This window comes from Dermacentor andersoni, chromosome 7 (genome assembly GCF_023375885.2).
Source record: "Dermacentor andersoni chromosome 7, qqDerAnde1_hic_scaffold, whole genome shotgun sequence".
Classification (NCBI taxonomy): Eukaryota; Metazoa; Arthropoda; class Arachnida; order Ixodida; family Ixodidae; genus Dermacentor; species Dermacentor andersoni.
The window spans coordinates 85,719,396-85,738,216 of NC_092820.1; the positions used below are offsets into that span (position 1 = coordinate 85,719,396).

The 18,821-nt window shown below is 42.2% G+C and overlaps 1 long non-coding RNA gene across 1 annotated transcript; it reads left to right on the forward strand.

The window, feature by feature from the left end:
- The first annotated feature begins 8,925 nt into the window (after positions 1–8,925).
- LOC129380222 (uncharacterized) lies at positions 8,926–16,089 on the forward strand. Its single transcript, XR_011895446.1, has 3 exons — positions 8,926–9,065; positions 9,824–9,910; positions 15,414–16,089. It is a non-coding gene; the product is annotated as an uncharacterized lncRNA (long non-coding RNA).
- Positions 16,090–18,821: the final 2,732 nt, after the last annotated feature.

Below are 18,821 nucleotides of genomic sequence, written 5' to 3' on the forward strand. Positions count from 1 at the left end.
TAAGTGGACGAAATCCTTGAAAAAGTGGTGGATGTGTTTCTTAGCGAAGTCCCGCTGTCACGTCTTCAACTCCTGTGGGATCTGCCACACCTGTACTATCTTCCATTTCTGCGGTATCTGCCACCCGAACACTGGAGCAGCCGAGCACGAAACTGACTGGATGCGGATTCTCATGAGCAATAGATTGGAAGGCAAGGGCCTGTAAATTGGCCGGCTAGGTCACCTGCCCTCTCTCCACCCGATTTCTTTCTTTGAGGTTATGTGAATGATTTTCGCTATATGATCGAGACGGATGTCAGATTAGCTCAAGACAAGGATAACGAATGTCTGCCGTAGAATTAGAGTGTGGGTTATCAAGAAAGCCACTGAAGGTGTGATAAAGTGCACTCAGTACAGCGTAGCTGCAGAAGAAGACCTATCGGAACACGTCCTCAAGGCAGGCGCTAGTGTTCAACGGCACTTACGAATTCATAGAAAATAAGGGTGCACTGAAATGTGATGTATTTTTGTTTTGTTTTTTGAGCAGACCTCCAGATTGCAAATTCGGCTCATTTAGAAGGAGTTATTTACTTTATTGAACGCATCGGCATTGCCTTTCCTCAACACGTGGGTCACTTCGAGGTCTGTTTATTTCGCTTTTATTTTAAGACTATGAACCTGTGTTTGCAGCATGTATACACTTAAAAGAGGACTAAAACCGGCACTTTAATTTGGCTGCCAATTCGGTTCTGCCAATTCGGTTCTGCCAATTCGGTTCTGCCACTTTAATTCTGCCAATTCATTTCGAGCAAAGCCATCATGAAACATGCTATATATGTCTATCACATTGCTTTTCGTGTTTCGTGCGTGGTCAGAGCGGTGCCTCGGTTCAAGGGGCTTTTGTTATCAATGTGAACAGTCAGCCTTGAAATGCGAATAATAAGTGTGACGTAGGGAGGTAGGAATAGCTGCAAAGCCGCGAAACCTGCTGTTGGTGCTCCTTTCGTGATGCGCTGTCGCTTCGGGTGCAGTTCCTTTCAATCAGCTTATTTGAAGGCACTGCTTTATGGATACTGGTGGAAGCACAGTCACGTGGTATTTTTCATATTTCGTGAAGCTTTTTGTCAGTCGGAAGAAATTGCACATTATTAGTACGTCGCTCCAAACAAAGCATGATGACGTCATTTGTGGGTGCCTGGGGGTGCCTACAAATGCCTCATTAACACTTTGGTCATTAGGACAGCACTTCTCGAATTACTTAATATTGCAATTGGTAAATTAAATTTCAGGAATGAAAGAATTACTGCCGGCTACTCCACTGTACTGGAAACAATATGCCCTATGTTTTCTCCGAGTAACACAACTGCTCCTTATTTAATTCTTGATGCAGGATTGTTGGGCACCCTGTATAATTCTCTCAGTAACCAGAATGAGCCCAAGATGGATTTCCTCGAAACCAGAATGAACAGCATTCACGCGCAGGGGCGCTTCTGTTGAAATCACACACACAAAAAAAAGAAACCTAGAGAGGCTGCAGTTTCACTGGGAATGCGTAGCAGTGTTAGTGGCCGTGAAATATACGACAATTACACTAAGGAAGATTACACCATTGAGAGACGCCAGGCGCTGGGTGGTGGGAGAGACCTAACGTTGCGAAACTGCACTGCCTCCTACCATAAGGTATTTTAAAAGCTCATCAGGCCGTCACTTCAGAGACCAATTGTTCAAGGTCTTACGAAATTTCTCCAAGTCAAGAAATATATATATCTTTATATATATATATATATATATATATATATATATATATATATATATATATGAGGGGTTCGGAAAGCTGGTGGGCCCTCAGCACCCCCCCCCCCCCATGCCTATACTGGTATTTGACCCGTTGAAATAACTACTACTACCTGTATATCATCATGACGTCAGACGGTACATTGATAGCTAGATGGGACGATAGGACAGATGGATCAAAAATTAAGTTTGCAGATAATGCTTCGCATTACATGACATCTGTGCTATAACTACAGGTACAAGATCAAAAGATCTTTATGTAATGAGAACGATCACAATTACGCCTCAGACAACTTCAACAATAGACTTTCATGTCATTGCGGACGACACCACTAATAAAGGAGTGCTGATCTTTTTCTTTTGGTTGGCGCGAACCCATTGAATTCCCCAGAAACAATACATCTGGATTGTTTAGGAAGTCTCAGATAAAGGCTAAACGGCTAATCGATGTAGCAGTTGAGGGCGTGAAGAAGCACACGCAGGCGGGCCTTAATACCATCCCCAATATATCACTCACAAATGTGATGATGACCTACGTCATTTGCTTCTAGCTACTTCAGTAAAATGTGGGCGCAAATCATTACGGTGTGGTGGGAACACTGTAAAGCAATTCGCGTTATGCCACCAGGCAAGTTGGCCACAGACTCAAGGTTCCGTCACCCGTCCCATTGTCTGCCACCATGTGCCAAAAAAATGGAGAGCTTTCAGAGATGGTTGGAAATTTGACAACGGTCACATGAAATAGAGTGAAGCTGTTTTAAGAGCCCTGAGACACTTCGGAAGTCCTACGGGTCAAGGCCTCCCCCGTACGCAGCAGCAGTTTATACAGCATACGGGTGAAGCCCTGAGCAACCACACCAACCCCTACAAGAGCTTTCCATGAGTGTCATTCCGCTTCGTTCTAGCGCGGTCGTGGCTAACTGGTCTCTGTGTTGGCTCACACTCACCTACGTGGCAGCACTGGCACCCCAACCACACCAATCCCTACAAGTGATTCCGAAGGGGGTGACTCTGCTTCGTTTGAGCGCGGTCAAGGCTCACTGTTCTTAGTGATAGCTTACACGATGCGTGACAGCACTGGCAGCGTCACTGGGTCAGCTTGCACCACCGCAGCAGCACATAATAAATGACTCAGACACATGTATTAGCGTAGTGATATTCTGATCAGTGAAAACATTACTTTGTCGATTCTAAAGCAAACATATTTTTTTTCGAGGCACAGATACTACGTGTGGTCTCGACGACGAAGCGTCCCAGGTGCTCACCAGGCTCCTCGAAATGCAGCTGTCTGATGTACAGCAGATCGAGCCGTACGTGCCTAGACTCGAAGTGGGTGAATTCACAAAGGAGGGCCTGAAAAATCGCCGTATGTACGGACCCCTGTTCCCGTACTGCATCAAAGGAACCCACGTGCTACATGTAGACTTCGTCAATGATGGCCACATCGTTTTATTGTTGCCATGGAAGCTATGCTCAGGGCACGCAGATAATCTCAGCCTTAGCGCCACGTTCTCGCGGTTTACCGCCCAGTTCCACATCCTTGAGTATTCTGGCGAAGGCATCAAACTGGAATTGGTGGGTCGCATTGTTCCTGTGACAACTGAAGGTCTCCGCAGTGTTGTCGATGGTGCCGGTAGCGAGGTGCGCTTGTCCTTTCGAATCCTGAGCGCAGTCTTCCCTACCGTAGTCAATGAGTTGTGGTAGTGGGAGTGTTCTCTTGCATTTGATAGAACCTTGCGAAAAGCCATAGAGTGAGTTATTTTCTAGACTGAGATAAGTGTCGCTACACAAAAGCACCACGTGGTAAACTTGCTGAAGCTTGCTTCATAAGTATATCATTGTGCACTCTAATTTATTTTATTACATTAAACGTAACAAAATGCACATGGATTTGTGAAACTTTCTGTGAATTTTCTTTATGCACAGTTGTTCTCTTTACTGAAGCGAGTTTTGACGTCATCGTAAATTATTTGCTGAAACTCATAAGTGCTATAGAAAAGTTGGACATAGCCTTAAGCCCCCACGCATGTCATTACAGCTCAATACAGGTGGGAGGCAAACAGAGAAATGGTCTAGACAAAAGAAAATCAGTACTTTTTTTCAAGAAGTCAGACTATTAGGTCAAGGAAACATTGCATTCGTGTTTTACAAATACGCCTAAAAAAGTTGATAATTTAAGACGTCTATATTTATAGAAACAGTGTGTCATGTTTTCAGTGATGAGCAAGTAGTTTTTCTCGTGTCTGGTTTATACAGGAGCTAAATTCAAGGTGCTATAACCTCGTTCTCTGCCTGTTTGCCATCGTGCTTGAAGAATTTATAAATGTGGCCCACTGCCTTCTGAGAACCGAAAGGCTGCAGCAATTTCATAACTTTAGGTAACTAGGGCCATGTTATGGTTGAGCAATAGACTACTCTTCAGTTAGTTACACCAAGTGTCAGCAAATACTTATACAACAATGACAAAGTATTGCACACAAATTTTCAGAATCGGGTAAAAAATTTTCCTCAAGGTTGTGAAAGGTGGAAAGATGTTAAATGCAAACATTTTTGAAATACGATACAAATGTTATGACTGCTATGTAAAAAATGCTTCAATTGCGCCAGTAAAAAACGTTCATTGCGAGGAAGTCCTGGAGGTGCAGCTTGCCAAGTCGCCCCTGGGGGTGCAGAGGACAATCCTCCAGCAAGTCCATCGGGCGGCCAAGGGCAGTGGAGCCCTGGACGAAGGGAGCCAGCCATTGGTCCTGGAACCCATTCCCCACTCCCTTCCTAATAAAGTTTACTACTGCTACTAGTGCTACTACTACCTTAGCAGGTCCTCGAATGAGGTATACACCGGTTAATCGCAACCTTTCGAGAGTATTGGACCAACACTGTGTGACAATGAGCTCTTATTTGGTTGTCTCCTGCCCACCTGCTCCAAAAGGGGGTGGGTACGAGGACAGGCTCACAGGCTTCACAGCAGATCTTGAGAAAACAACACGTGCGATCGCTACTACGTCTCCTAATTCCGACATTGACTCACACCTTGTCCATCTGTGGGATGCCAGGTGGGAGCTGAAGAAGCAATGGAGAAGGGACCGCGTCAATTGCAAGCTGCAACTATGGGTTGCCCGTATCACACGAGAAGTGCACAGTAATACTTACAGTCCAAAACATTCTGGCGCGCTCTTTCCTTTCTTGCACTTCGATAATAAAGTAGAAAAACAGAAATCGGATTGATCATGAGAAATCTGCCCATGTTTTAACTAATTCTTTACATACGTATTTACGAAGGAAGAACACTAAATTGCTCCTGGTGTTGTGTGCAGACAATATAAATTCAGGAGCCCAATTGGATTACCTACGGAAGGCATCACACTTGTAATAAAGAGTCTGAAAGTATCAACAGGCTTCGGTATTGATGATATAAATACAAATATACTCCAACTAACAGTAACTTATAGCAGTTTAATCCTCTATCAGATCTTCCAGCAATCTTTAACTAACGCACACTTACGCAGAGTTGAAAAACTGGCAACGTCATTCTTGCTTTCGTACCTGGACGTAAAATTAATGTCAATAACAACGGCCCTATATCCCTGTAAACCATACCCTTCAAAATACTTGCACACGTAATTTGCAGCTAACAGCACTCAGCTTTTACAAAAGACCCATTTCTTTGATCCTAATCAACATTCGCTTAGAAATGGTTTATCATAAGACCAAAATATTCGTGTTTACACATGATCTGTTTTAAAGACTAATGATACAATGAGAATGACTCAGGTACAGGGTTCGTTCTTTAAACGTTTCGACAACGTTTGTAAATCACCCGCGGAAATTAGCACAAATCTACTTATTCAAATGAAATACTTGAGCAGGCAACTGGCAGCAAAACGTTTATTTAAGTTTAGCAGAAAGGGAGGTGCACATACCCAGTGCTTCAATTCAGCGTCAAAGAGTTTCTTCAAAGAGCGGTCTCTACTTAGTCCACCCATTTACAGTGATTCATGTCGCGTGAAAGAGGTTTGTTGAAGAGCGGCACGTATCTTGTACATACTCCGTGGCACAATTTCAATGGAACAAGCCTTGTTACCTCAGCACAGGAACCCAATGCGCTAAACATTCGACCAAACTGCCAGGGACCTAAGTTGGCGGGAAACAGTTTATAAAACATACGTAGATACATAGGTACAAACATAGATAGAAATCAGATAGATAACCCCTATAAAGTATATGAAATATCCAAGGAATGCTAACGCATAATAACTCTGTACGCGTGCTTTACCGCTGCGTTCTTCTACTTCCATTGAAATATGTTCCTCATATCAGCGCATGTCTACTACGAAGTAATGATCACTGCCGTAGCCATGAGCCCATAGGTGGAATTTATTACAATTTGAAGTGTCGGTAAGGTTCTTTCTTTGGAAGCGTTTAATAATCTGCTCAATTTCTGGCGGTTCTGTCACAACTTCATCCTGGTCCGAACTTATCTCTTTGTGAATGTAGAGGGCCAATTTCATGGTAACCGCCTAGCGTTTAACGGCTCTGTCCAAAACGCCCAGGTCACACTCTTATGGGGGATGTAATTCACTTTCTGATTTTTTCAGAATACCTTCAGTAAACCAAAATAGCTTCAACAACGTACAGGTAAAAACTCACGGCATTTATGCGAGTTTATCAGCATGGAACACTGTATAATTCACAAAACTAAATTGGCCAGCATGGATATAGGAGAAAAATAAAGTATTTCGTGATGTCCCTTCTCCTGTAATACAGGTGGAGCTAAGTATGTAACACCTAGGCCAGCGTTTTCCTTGCTAGAGGAATGGTGATCTCTTAATGTTAGGCAGCTGGTAGACTAGGATCTTTTTAAGTCAATTGATTGATTAATATTGCCGTAGAAGTGCTTTTTATCTGTCATCCAGTTTGTTGGCCATCTAGTGTATTCATTGTAGCAGTCATCCAACACGCATTTACCGTAATATTTGAAACATAAAGCACATTTCCGCAGTTATTTGTCGATGCTGAATCATCCCAACATAGGGAGCATCAATTGCTTCCTGCTTTTACAAGTTGAGTTAGGCACGATGTCCTGAACCTGCAGCATCTTCCGTTGAGATCTTTCGCAGTTGGAAAAGTGAGTATTATCTTTTCCACTCGTTTCAAGATGCGTTGTTGCAAACAACGACATAATGCATACCATGACTGAAATGTGCAAGTTTAATAATGAACACCATGGCAAGACGCAGCCCCGCCCTTATCTCAGCTCTCACTGACCACATGGCGCTAGTTTTGAATGAAACATATGTGGTAAAGATAAAGTGCGCGTTTAAATTAGTTCTTGGAGGCACGCTGCGGCGCACGCTAATGGAAGATCTGACTTTCGAAATGATAACGAATGGACAGTAAAACGTTCGTCACTGGATCAATTGTCCCCTACGTTTATCGTGCATAGAAAGTGTTGTGCTGTTGTACAACACTTTCTATGCAGTGTTGTACAAACAGACGCCCGTTACCTTTAAAAGAAATAAAGGAAAACAGCGCGGCTTTATGTCACGAGCTGTTAATGTTGAAGCGGTGTCATATAAGATGTACCGAAAATTTCGCGTTTTCCCAAAAAGCGAACGCATCAGAAAAAGTTTTGAGGCCGCTAGGTTGGGTCAATGTAGTTGATCTAGAGGCCACAATGCTCAAAGTCCTTAAATGTGAGACACTGTGCGTGCAATTGTGCCTTTCGCAGAAGATAGGAGCTGTGGTGGAATGTCAGGGGTGAAAAATCTGGGCAAATTCATCGGCGATTTACAGCAAGGCTTGTGATATTGTAGAACTACGATTTCTGTATGTGACAACTTGGGGCATGAATCCTAGAATAAAAGCTATTTTTCCGAAGGCATAAGAAATTAAAGGCTTCCGACAAGAAATAGCGTAGCTTTACGCCAAGAAACATTCGTATTTTCGTTCTTCCGTTAAGCGATTCGGTGGCAGTCTTGTCGTTTGTGTCAAAGTGACAAATCATTGCAGCATCTTACGCTACTGTTCGCGAAGCTCTCTTGGACAAACCATGGGAACAAGAATTAGGATCTGCTAGTTCTGCATCATCATTGAACAGCTTATTTTGCAAAAAAATTAATAAACGTTAAAGTCAAATTTGCAATTTAATATCTAAGATGTATAATCAAATGAAATTGCCGGCATTTTATGCAGCGCTGCCAATCTAGGTCCTTCATTCGTTTTACCAATATTATATTATTAGTAAGGCTAATGCCTTTACGCACTGCGTGGCTGCTCGATGTCTTCTCAACAAACCAAGGAAACGAGCATGATAGCTTTGTAAAAAAACGTGAATCCTACAAAGTCGCAAGAAAACACGAATGATGTGCCACACTGGCAATCTAAGTTTGTCGGTTAATCTAATGCTAAGAATGCTGTAGAAAATACTTGAGATCGACCACCTCAACGGCGTTTCCGTCTTGTTCCTTCGCTCGCTTCATTGCTTTGAAGTGCTGAAAGATATCTGGGCCATTTGTTGCCTCACTTTCTTGCAACAGAAACATCTAGGAGGAATGGCAGGGTCCTCGACAATTAGTCCATCATGTCTCCATGCATGCGATATTAGGAAAAAAAAATTACATTTCTTCTCATACCTGGAGCTGTTCTCATTGAGCCCAAACAGGTTTTGTCCCAGTAAAGCCTGCAAACACAGTGGAGGACTACAGTGCCTAGTGCACAAACATGTTGCAAGAAAGAATGGCCTCGTTAAATGCATTGCTTAAACAGCTTCATACAACATGGACTAGCACTTTTAGCAGTACATTCACACGTGCCACATATCAAGCACCGGATCTGACCAATTACTGGACGCATAAATCTCTCAAGCCGAAGGTCGAATGAACATCATTATTTGGCACTGATAGCGGTGAGAGAGCCGAGTTCATGTCTACGATTGTTATTTTAGGCTGCAATCAGCGTGCGTCGTAGCCGTCTCAGTGCTGCGGTAAATAAGCTCTTGTTAGAGTCAATGAGGGAGTAACGGAAGCGGCAGGCATCATAGAACGTACCATTAAGATTGCAAGCGGGGTCACGCTCAACGTCGCTGCTGTTGCACATTCAACACGATATTAACTTATCACGGGTCCGCAGACGTCAGTAAAGTTGCTCTTTATAAAGCTGTTGGAAAGAAGTATTGTTCACAACTTCTTGTACAGGGCGATTGCGAGGGCAAGCTCGTGTTCACAGAGGGTAGTCAGGCTACAGGACTAGTACTCTCTGCAACGGCACTCTGGACACAACTGAGCGACCCGAAAGTAAGTTACTTTGTCCTTGCGCCATGATGTAGTTTGCACTCATTGCCTTGAATTAGAGGACAAATGCGTTGTCCAGGAATTGAAATATATAAGATCTAATGGGGCTAGTATTTTATTATGATGTTGAGATAGAATACTCAATAAAACATGCAAGAGAAACAGGGAACAGTTTTTCACCTGTGTAAAATATCAGTTTAACTGTTGGTTGTTCTTGTGCAAATTTCTAGATGATCTTTTCGATAGACGTTCGCGGCTGGCTGTGCAAAGTATTGCTTTATCGGGTTCTTGAAGAAAAACAGCATGAAATGTTTTATGCTGCATGTAAGAATACAATTACAAGGGATGCCTTTTTGAAGACGTCTAATGCCAACAAAACCAAAAAAAAAAATATCTTCCTTGTTCATTCTACCACCAAGTTAATTTTTTAGCCACCTAAAAGAACTCGGTGTCAATGAGCTCAATATTAGAATATCTACGTGCTACACTTCCCATTTAAAGAGAGATGCATTACGTTATGAGCTGAACAACAGTGTACAATATTGAACACACAACAGAAGCCAGTGCTTATGGCTCGTATACTTTCTGTGACGTGTATAGTTACCCTATGAATAACGGTAGCAGGGAGTGTAACCAATTGCTAATCATTTACAAGATCTTACACACGGCATATTTGAGTTTCTCTATTGCAATAGTACTCTACCACAACTATACTGGATTCTAGTTTTCTGACATTGCACAACCTCCTCGTATCTTTGCAGATTCATCAGTAAACATGGGCCTTGCAAAACTCTTTGTTGTAATCGCTTTCTCTTTTTCCTCGTGTGCTGCGATGGAATACAGGACCGGTAAGTTGCCACTTTAATTTCTCGCATGGATACACATGCTTACTTATCTAATTGTGAACGCTATACAGTCTGAAACTTCAGTTTTATTGGTAATATCGTCATTGTAGAGACGTATTTGCTTCAATGGCACAAAAATTATCCTCTGCTACAGTCTGTCATTGCAGGGTGTTCCAGTCGGCATATTCTTGAATATGAATGCGCGCAGGCCTTCGTAAAGAAGCTGCATACGTACCCTGTTACAGCCATCGCCCGTAATTGGCAGTTCATAGTTGGCTGTGCGGTCTTCCTGTATAACCGAACCTTTAAGCACTTTCTCTAATGTGACTCTAGAGTGGTCTTTAAAGCTCCTTAGAGTATTACCCAGAGCGAAATCTGAAGGCACAGCGAATGCGAGTTTGCTAACGGGCCCTGTTCTGTTTTAGAGATAGCTACTAAATGTGTATGGGACGGTTTGCCTTTGAGATAGCTTGGCCTAAGTGGTTGTTGTCAATTGGGAAAATAAATCAGTGAAGGACTGGTTATAGCATTTATCCAAAGCAAACTCTAGAGAATGAGCAAAATGTGCAATTAAGCACCGTAAAAAGGAAAGAAAGAACAAAAACAAGAGAATAAGAATAGCGAAGGAATAAAGTATCATTTTATTCTGCCGTATGTAAAGTCTAAGACGAACTGTATAGGCGACAAGCAAGGGTCCATTCGCAGCTAATAGTGCAACGAAAATTTTCTTGAATTGCTGATCAACGATGTGTGTGTCATAACAAAGTGATTATTAAAGCATGTAAACATATTGAAAGTCCACCGACGCAAAGTGAGCATGTTCACAATGTGAGCATGTTCACACTTTGTTGTCTTCAAAGAGTAATGAAAAAGGTCACTGTCAGAAAATGACAAACAGCTATGACAGCCTGTCATTGTCTGGGCCAGTCCAGGGACTAAATACGTTCTCTATTGATAGAAGGTGATTATCCCGTCAAATCAAATGGCCATGTAGGGTTGGTGTTGTCTGTTCTGTTGGTTGCTGGCTATGTTGGCGTTAAGCTGGCGATCGTATGGCGGACACTCGATGAGCAGGTGCGCAGCTGACGCATCCTGTTTGTGACAGTAGGTACCATCAGGCAACAGCATCTTCTTCATTCAATGAAAGAAGAAGAGGTAAAAGACCTCCAGATGTAGTCACGTGTACCAGCATAATAAACATGCTTTCTAACATTTCATATATCCTGACGCGCAAAAACAGGTCGCTTCCTAATAAGTGAGATTACTTAGCCTCACCGTCAAACCAAGTGACCTCACTAAGTAGTTGTCGCAGTGTAAATAAAAAAGCCTGCCATTTTATATTGAGAATATAAGAGGGCGTCAAAGGATCCAGCTCAATATAAGCCTGCAATATCACTGGGTCAGAATAAATTGGAAACAAACTTGATGACCAGCAAGAGATGCTAAGTGTAGCCCTTCTGCAATTTAGTAAGATAATAAAGTAGTCTTCAATTACTGCGATTTAGTACTTCTCGATATGTACTCGAGTCAGAGTAGATAGTCTATCTACTATGCAAACGCTTTCGCATATATATTTTGCGACTTGAAATAAACTGAACAGTTCGTTCGTCGTGAATTTCATCTGGCCAAAAAAAATGTATTAGTTTTGCTCACAGAATATGTAGCGACATAAAAGGCCACTTTCAAACTTTCATTGCTTGTTGAAATGTCAGTGAACATAAACATGAAGAAACAATGTCGAATGTTCATTTGGAAAATGGTAGGTAAACGTGGTGATGGCTCTACAGATATAGCTGTCGTAAAATATCAAGGCTATAAAAATGTTAATTCGCCGATACCCTATTTTTGTCTAATGCTGTTCACCTACAGTTCACGAGTAAGCTAGAAAAAGCAAAAAAATAGAAATGGACAATACTGCAGCGCGGAAAGCGCCGTCTGTCTTCGAAAATTTCAAGTTTCATATATTGCTGCATCTGAGGGAAAGGTCTTATAAAAAAAAACCCTTTTGCGTAATATGAGAAAGAACAGTTGCCTATGTGGCAGTTAGCTTATTAATGAACCCGTGTGAGACAGAACAGGCGGGCCATATAGGTTTCCTCACTCACCGAGAGTGTTCCCGATCCGAAGACCTCAAGTACCTGAAGTACGATGCATAAAACGGCGTCGCAGGGCGAGTTATTATTCTAGGAAATATTGCGAGAAATTTTGCACCCTGGACCGCCACATTATATCACGAGTTTCCATTGCCGACACGTCTACGGAGCACGTGTACAGAGCACGTAGCATGGCCTAAGTAGTTGTCAATCGGGGAAAATAGGTCAGTGAAGGACTGGCTATCGCATTTATCCAAAGCAAACTTTGCGAACTTTGCAGGGATGTAAACTGTTCAGGTCAAAATTACTAACGGAGGAAGGAAACTCCCCTGCCACCTCCCCCCCCCCCCCTACCCACGTGTCGGGGAAGAAACGTTCTCAGCCTGACTGCTATCACAGCCAAGGGAAGGGTTTAAAGCACGTGAATCCCGTCGCAGAAGAGATTTTAGGGTTAGAAGGGTTCGAGCGCCGTGTCGAAGCAAGGGCCATTTGGTGGCTATGTGGCGAAGAAATGCATTGAGCGGTTTAGTATTCTTAGTGGTAGGGAGCCTGTCTCTGTGCCCACTGGACCTTCATTGCAAAATGAGATGAAATCTGAATAGTGTGGATTCCTTCCTTGCAGCGTATAACGAATAGGTAGAAGTTGGAAAGATCGCTATGTAGACATAGTATAAGCAGCGGTTACTTGTAACTCATTGTAACAGGAGGTCCCCTTTCAGCCACAAGCTCTGGGACCTCCTTCTGTATACTTGTGTAAACATGTATGTCTCCTCCTTAATAAAGAAATAAACTGAAACTGAAACTGAAAAAAAAAACACCACCAGGAAGCTGGCGAGGATTCAGATTGAATGATACTCATGCATGCAAACAGTTCTCTTTGTTCTTCAGAACTGCTGCGTCAGTGTACATAACGATTCTCTGAAACATCATTCTGTAGTGCAAGTTGTGTATAGTTCTGTGTTTCTCGGTTGTCTCGCTTGTGGTAATGCATTCGCATACTGCATTTCCATATTAGACGAGTCGCAGGAAATTCCGCACATAATTGTTATTTAGGAAAGTAGCATTACCAATTCCATGTGTTGCATAGCTAATGAACTGAATTTCTGAAGGTGGTTTTCTTTACATTCGAAATAAGGAGCTTGACTGTAAGGAGTGAATTGTGGATGTTATTTTTCCCCTCTAATAATAGATGCTAAAATATACTTTGGCAAAGAGATAATGTCTTAAAGATCACTTGATGCGAGCGGCGCTTGCAGTAAACTTGAAACAATATTTTTCAATGTGTGTTAAATATTCAGGAATGATGCTATTGTCGTGAAATCGAAATACAAGAGTGCATTGAAGAAGTTAGCAGTAAGTGTAAAGAACACAGACCTAAGAGTAGTTTCCTACGAGCTTATGCACAAACTACGATCAGATCGCGGCGCTTTACAAGGGTTCATTACTCTCATAAGTGCCTAATCAGTGTATAACATGCAGTTTTGAGTCCTCCTGACGGGTTATCACGCAGTTCAACCTAAGTTGCCGTTAAAGTTTCAGGGGAAGATAGCCAAAGAACAGTCAGCCGTAGAAATAATATGAATGAAAACATGTCTGGTGAGCGAGAGGGGTAATTCAAACGGATTTGTATGCTAGTCTTCTTAATGTTGAATACACGCCGTAAATGCCCCTATTAGCGCAAGATAGAATTCACGATTGGAATCGGAAATCCTTTAGATAAATAAAGCAGCAGTGCAAATATACAATTTTAATCGAGGAAACACTGTATTACTTGAGCCCTACCACAATTGCCGGTGTTTGGTATCTTAGCACAGTTACGTTTTAACATTTATTCACGTGAATGAGCTCATTTTCCTATGTTTGGTAGCAGAAAAAATTCTGTTCGAATCGAAATTAGCGATAAAAATTTCACTTGTTGTGCCCGGAGTGTGAGGCGAAGCTGCAAACAAACATTCCTACAATAAAGTATTACTTGTTTCATCGGCTTGTGTTGTGTAACTTCTAAGGTGGTCATCGAAGCAAGGCCATATACTTCTACAATGTCCAACACACGTGGTTCTGACGCACTAAATGCAGTAACAAAATAATGGTATTGGTACTTTCCGATGAATTTATATATTACGCAGCATAAAGGATCCGTGCATATTTTCATCTGAACAGGGTAGAGCGACCCGCATAACAATGATTTCTACGTTTTACAGGATTTTCAAAAAAATATATGTCAGGTAGTCTAATTGTAGTCTCTGAGGTGGGTTATTCATATCGACGAATATTTATTAGACTGGAAGAAGTGCATACTCGGGTAATTACCAAAAATCACATCTTAACTTTTAATTAATACATTACGGCGCTAATTGCATTTTAAAGATTCTAATCGGTGAGTCTGAAAGGCATATCGACTTAAAATGACATTTCAAAATGACATCCATTTCCAAAATAATAATTTTCAAAGAATGCGATATATGGGCGTCCCGGTTACTTTTGGTTTTCCGTGCACTCATGAGCCTTTTCATAAAACAAAAACTAAGTGGAACAACAGTGCATTTTTACCGCTCGAGTGGAGAATAAATTCTGTTATTAGTCGATTATGCATATCCATTTCTCTTACAAGTAATGTCCGCCGCTTCGAGGAATGCAGTCCAAATAGTACAAATACGCTTTCTGCCGCAGGTGACGTTTAAAAATTCCCTAGGCCAGCCTTTCTGAGGCACCTTCTCCCTGTTTACAAACTTTATACCCTATAAGTTATAAGTGATAAACCCGCATATTAGCAAAATTGGAGAACCAATGATCGCGGGGGTAGAAGCACCGGTATTTAAATACATACATACATACATACATACATACATACATACATACATACATACATACATACATACATACATACATACATACATACATACATACATACATACATACATACATACATACATACATACATACATACAGACATTCATACATACATACATACAATTAGCAGCAGGTATAAAGATGACAACCCCTACAAGCACCCTTGAGAAAAACCATGAACCAAGCTTACAATGCGTATAGAGTGGAAAAAAGAAGTATTAGGCGGTCACATCAACTTATTACCAAGATGACAGTCGAAAAGCACCCATATATTCGCCGATAGAATCAATCCCCTAATCTTGAGACGCGGGCATGCCGCTTGCGCCTACGCACTGGTAAAGGTCCTTGTCTTCACGTAATCTTTAACAGACGCCTACGTGTAGCGATGACCATTCTCGAGAGCTTTAGCAAAATAATATAGTTTCGCAATCCTCTGCCTTCCAACTTTCTGATTGTGGCAGACTCGTGCAATGGCGATGCGAATATTAGCTCGAAAATTAGCCTTGCAAGAAACTGTTTCGCTGAATTGAGCTAAGCGCGTCCTGCTGCGTTTCCAATTTCAGATGGTCCATGTGACTTCACAAACATCCAACTAGACGACGAAATGTTTTCCAAGCTGCTGGTCAAGCTTCCAGATGGTCTCGAGTACGGCCCAAAGAGGTTCCACTCTCTCCTCCCAGGAGTTGATGTCGGCGGAATGACTGTGCGTGGCCTGAGCAAACTGCGCCAGTTCGGGCCCCTAATTCCTTACTGTGCCAAAGGAAAGCGCATGGTGCAAGTCGACTTCTACAATGGTGAACCTATAGAATTCGCCTCGCCATTGAAGATTTGCTCAGGCCAACAAGGAGAGTTAGCTCTTCGCTCCATGTTCTTGCGGTTCACAGCGCAATTTGCCATTGTCGAGTCCTCTGGTGAAGGATTAAAGCTGGAATTCGAGCGTGCACTACCTGTTACAACGCAGAACATCCGCGTTCTTGTCACAGGTATGGGGGATATTGTGCTCGATGCTGTTAAAACACTGAGCGCACTCCTACCAAGTGTTCTTGAAGAAGCTTGGAACAGACAATTTTCGCATAATCTTGCCAGGGCCTTCCATATGCCCCGTGCGTGAAATATTCACAATGAAAAATGTCGGTGTCGCCACACCGAAACTTACCTGAAATCCAAAAAACACCGTCTTGTAATCATGTCGCTTTATCTTATTTCAAGAAACCTAATAAAATCACTTTCGTTTCAGCAGTGCTCTGGTTTTATATGTTTTATCGGCACGCCATATCGTCATTGTTCTTCTATAGGTGTACGAAGAAGTAAGCGCTAGTCTAGAGGAAAAATAGAAAAAATTATTAGGTGTGTTAGCTACAGCCATTTCCTTCATTCTGGAGGAGCACTGGGCAACATTTGTTTACTTTTACTACTCTGTCTTCCGCAACAACATTAAGGGAAGAAAAGTGACATGAGAGAGCCGACAGTCTCTTTCAGGAAAATTTGCTACAAGATAAATTGGAACATTATAGGCACTTTTATTTCTGGTGAGCGGGGAGGACTGGACAAGTTCCGGAGAAAAAATTCACTAGCAAGGTTACAGAGGGATTCACAACTGAAATAGTCGTACGTTTTCGTGAACGTGTCATCCACAGGTGGTATATTTCCCTCAGGTCAACATCTACTATAATACAACACGAAGACTATTTCAAGCGAATAAAATGTCTCCCATTTCCCGCTTCGCCTAATGGGAGTAGGACATCGGAGAAGAAGAATGGAATAGGCGGAAGGAAAGGTTGCAAAATCTTCTAAGCTGGAAAATATTGTACGCTGACGGGTCAACTTCAAACACGAAAAAAGATGGCAAATACCTCGTTGCGCCCACTGACGGACGGCTGATAAAACTGGGAAAACCTTAACGCCGACGAGGTTGACCATGAATAAAATGTAATTTGCTTTTGAGCTTGCCAGTCATTTTTTACCAGTTGGCGGGCAGGAGATGATAACCAAGTGATTTTCTTTTGATGCTACACTAAATTTAGAGCTTGAAATTTCGGACTTCTCTGTCAGGCCGGCGCATTTTTCCCAACGCACGGCTGCTTCATTTACCCCAAAGCCAGGTCCGTCTATGAAAGCCGAGTAGCTACAGAAGGCCACTGAATGTGCGTTGAACAAAGCGTTCTTTGTGCCTATTTATTAAGAAAGCTTTTAGGCTAATATAAATTAAATGCCTAACACTCTATATAAAAAGCGAAAGTAGCGGGATGGAGAAAATTTTTCGGTCCTGATAAAGCATCTTTTCAAAGCCCACTTAGAGCGCTGAAAGAGTCAGGGATTGATGAGCGAAGTTAGTTCATATTAACGCCATTTTCGCGACGAATGGTCAACTGCGGGCGACGTTGCTCCGAAAATATGCCCGCTATCACGCACCTCCAGGCATCTCATCTTTTCACATTCTCCTCGCATGAATTGATAGGAGGAAAAGAGTAAAACAGTGATTGCCTAACAAGTGGAACGCTGCGCCTGCATTTTGGCTAAGATCAACGCGGAAGAGTTGAAACTAAACTGAACAACTTCGGTGCAGCAATACTCAGCGCCGTGTCCTGTTTTTTTCTTGAGCCTTAGCTTGTGTCTCAGTAGATCGCGCATTGAATTTATCAATACTAGGAAGGAGAACATGGAGGTCGCCCACCGGAATTATATACCGTATGTCTACCCTTGTGTCTAGGCCAGTTATTGATCCTCTCATATGCTTAGCGGCAATGAAGGCAAAGACATGCGTCAAAGCTATACTACTGCTTGAGCAGTCGGGAAAATATTACATTAAGTAATTTACAATGCTTATTAAATAGTTTCTGCTTCAACAAAATAACTGCGCTTCATCATTATCCCCCTATTATTGAAGTACTTATTTAAAGAATAATATGGCGTCAAAACTCAGTAAACCGCGCTATTGAATAAACTGAGGCTGGAGTGGAACATCTACTGCTAGAGCGTAGTCAGCAGGAAATGCATACCTTCTCTCATGGTAAGGAAACTACGGAAAAGTGTGGAAGAATTTCTACAGCCCTAAGAAAGAAAATTGAATCAGAAAACAACAAGTGGCTTTGAAGTAAGCTACATGAAATGTTGAAAGAACTGAAAACGTCACATCCTTTTGTCTGCAACGAAGTTAGCTATGTGCCTTACCGCGAAGCGTTTACGGATGTAGATACGTCTGCTTCAGAGGAAACTTTCAATTATCATATGTAACAATGGGAAAATCAAGTGGTTTGATTACACTCCCACCCCCCCACCCCCCCATCGCCCCCAAGCAATGGTAACTGTAAAGGAATTATGGAAAATAAAGCGCGGAGTCAGGTGCTGCCTGCTCCAGAGGTACATCTTGTTGTAGTTGTCGCCAAGGCCACCTTCCCGATCTGAAGCCACGAGGATGACGATTCGGCAGACAATACAAATACTTGATCGTATATTACGTGCTTATATATTATGGGCCAACATCCCCAGAGTTAATGTCATGGAGCCGTTGAGCAGAACTAGGCGAAATCGGAACTTTAGAAAGGTGTGTACTCTGATGTTACATTGAAAAGTGGGAAATCCTTTGTTCTGAGCAGAGCTAATTCGACCGAGTAACGCTGGGGACCGCTGCTGTCGCGGCGGGCGGATGCTTAATCATGCGGCTTTTTTTTTAATACTTCGCGCGTTTACCTTTTATTGCGAAAGGAAATAATAGGGCGAAGCATGGCACACGGAAACGAACTGAATAGTGTATTTTAAAACGCAAATACGAGTTCGCTATCAAAACTTGTGCCCTCAATTATGTAATGAAATAGTTGAATAATACTTCTAATGTTATTACCAATTTTTTCATAATGAATAATATCTCCCTGGGGCGCTATTTCACTGCTGATAAAAAACCATTGGTTTCGCTCTGGTAATTCTAAATTTTATTTTTAAGAGCTGCGAACTCTAGGTTCGGCTGTATAAAT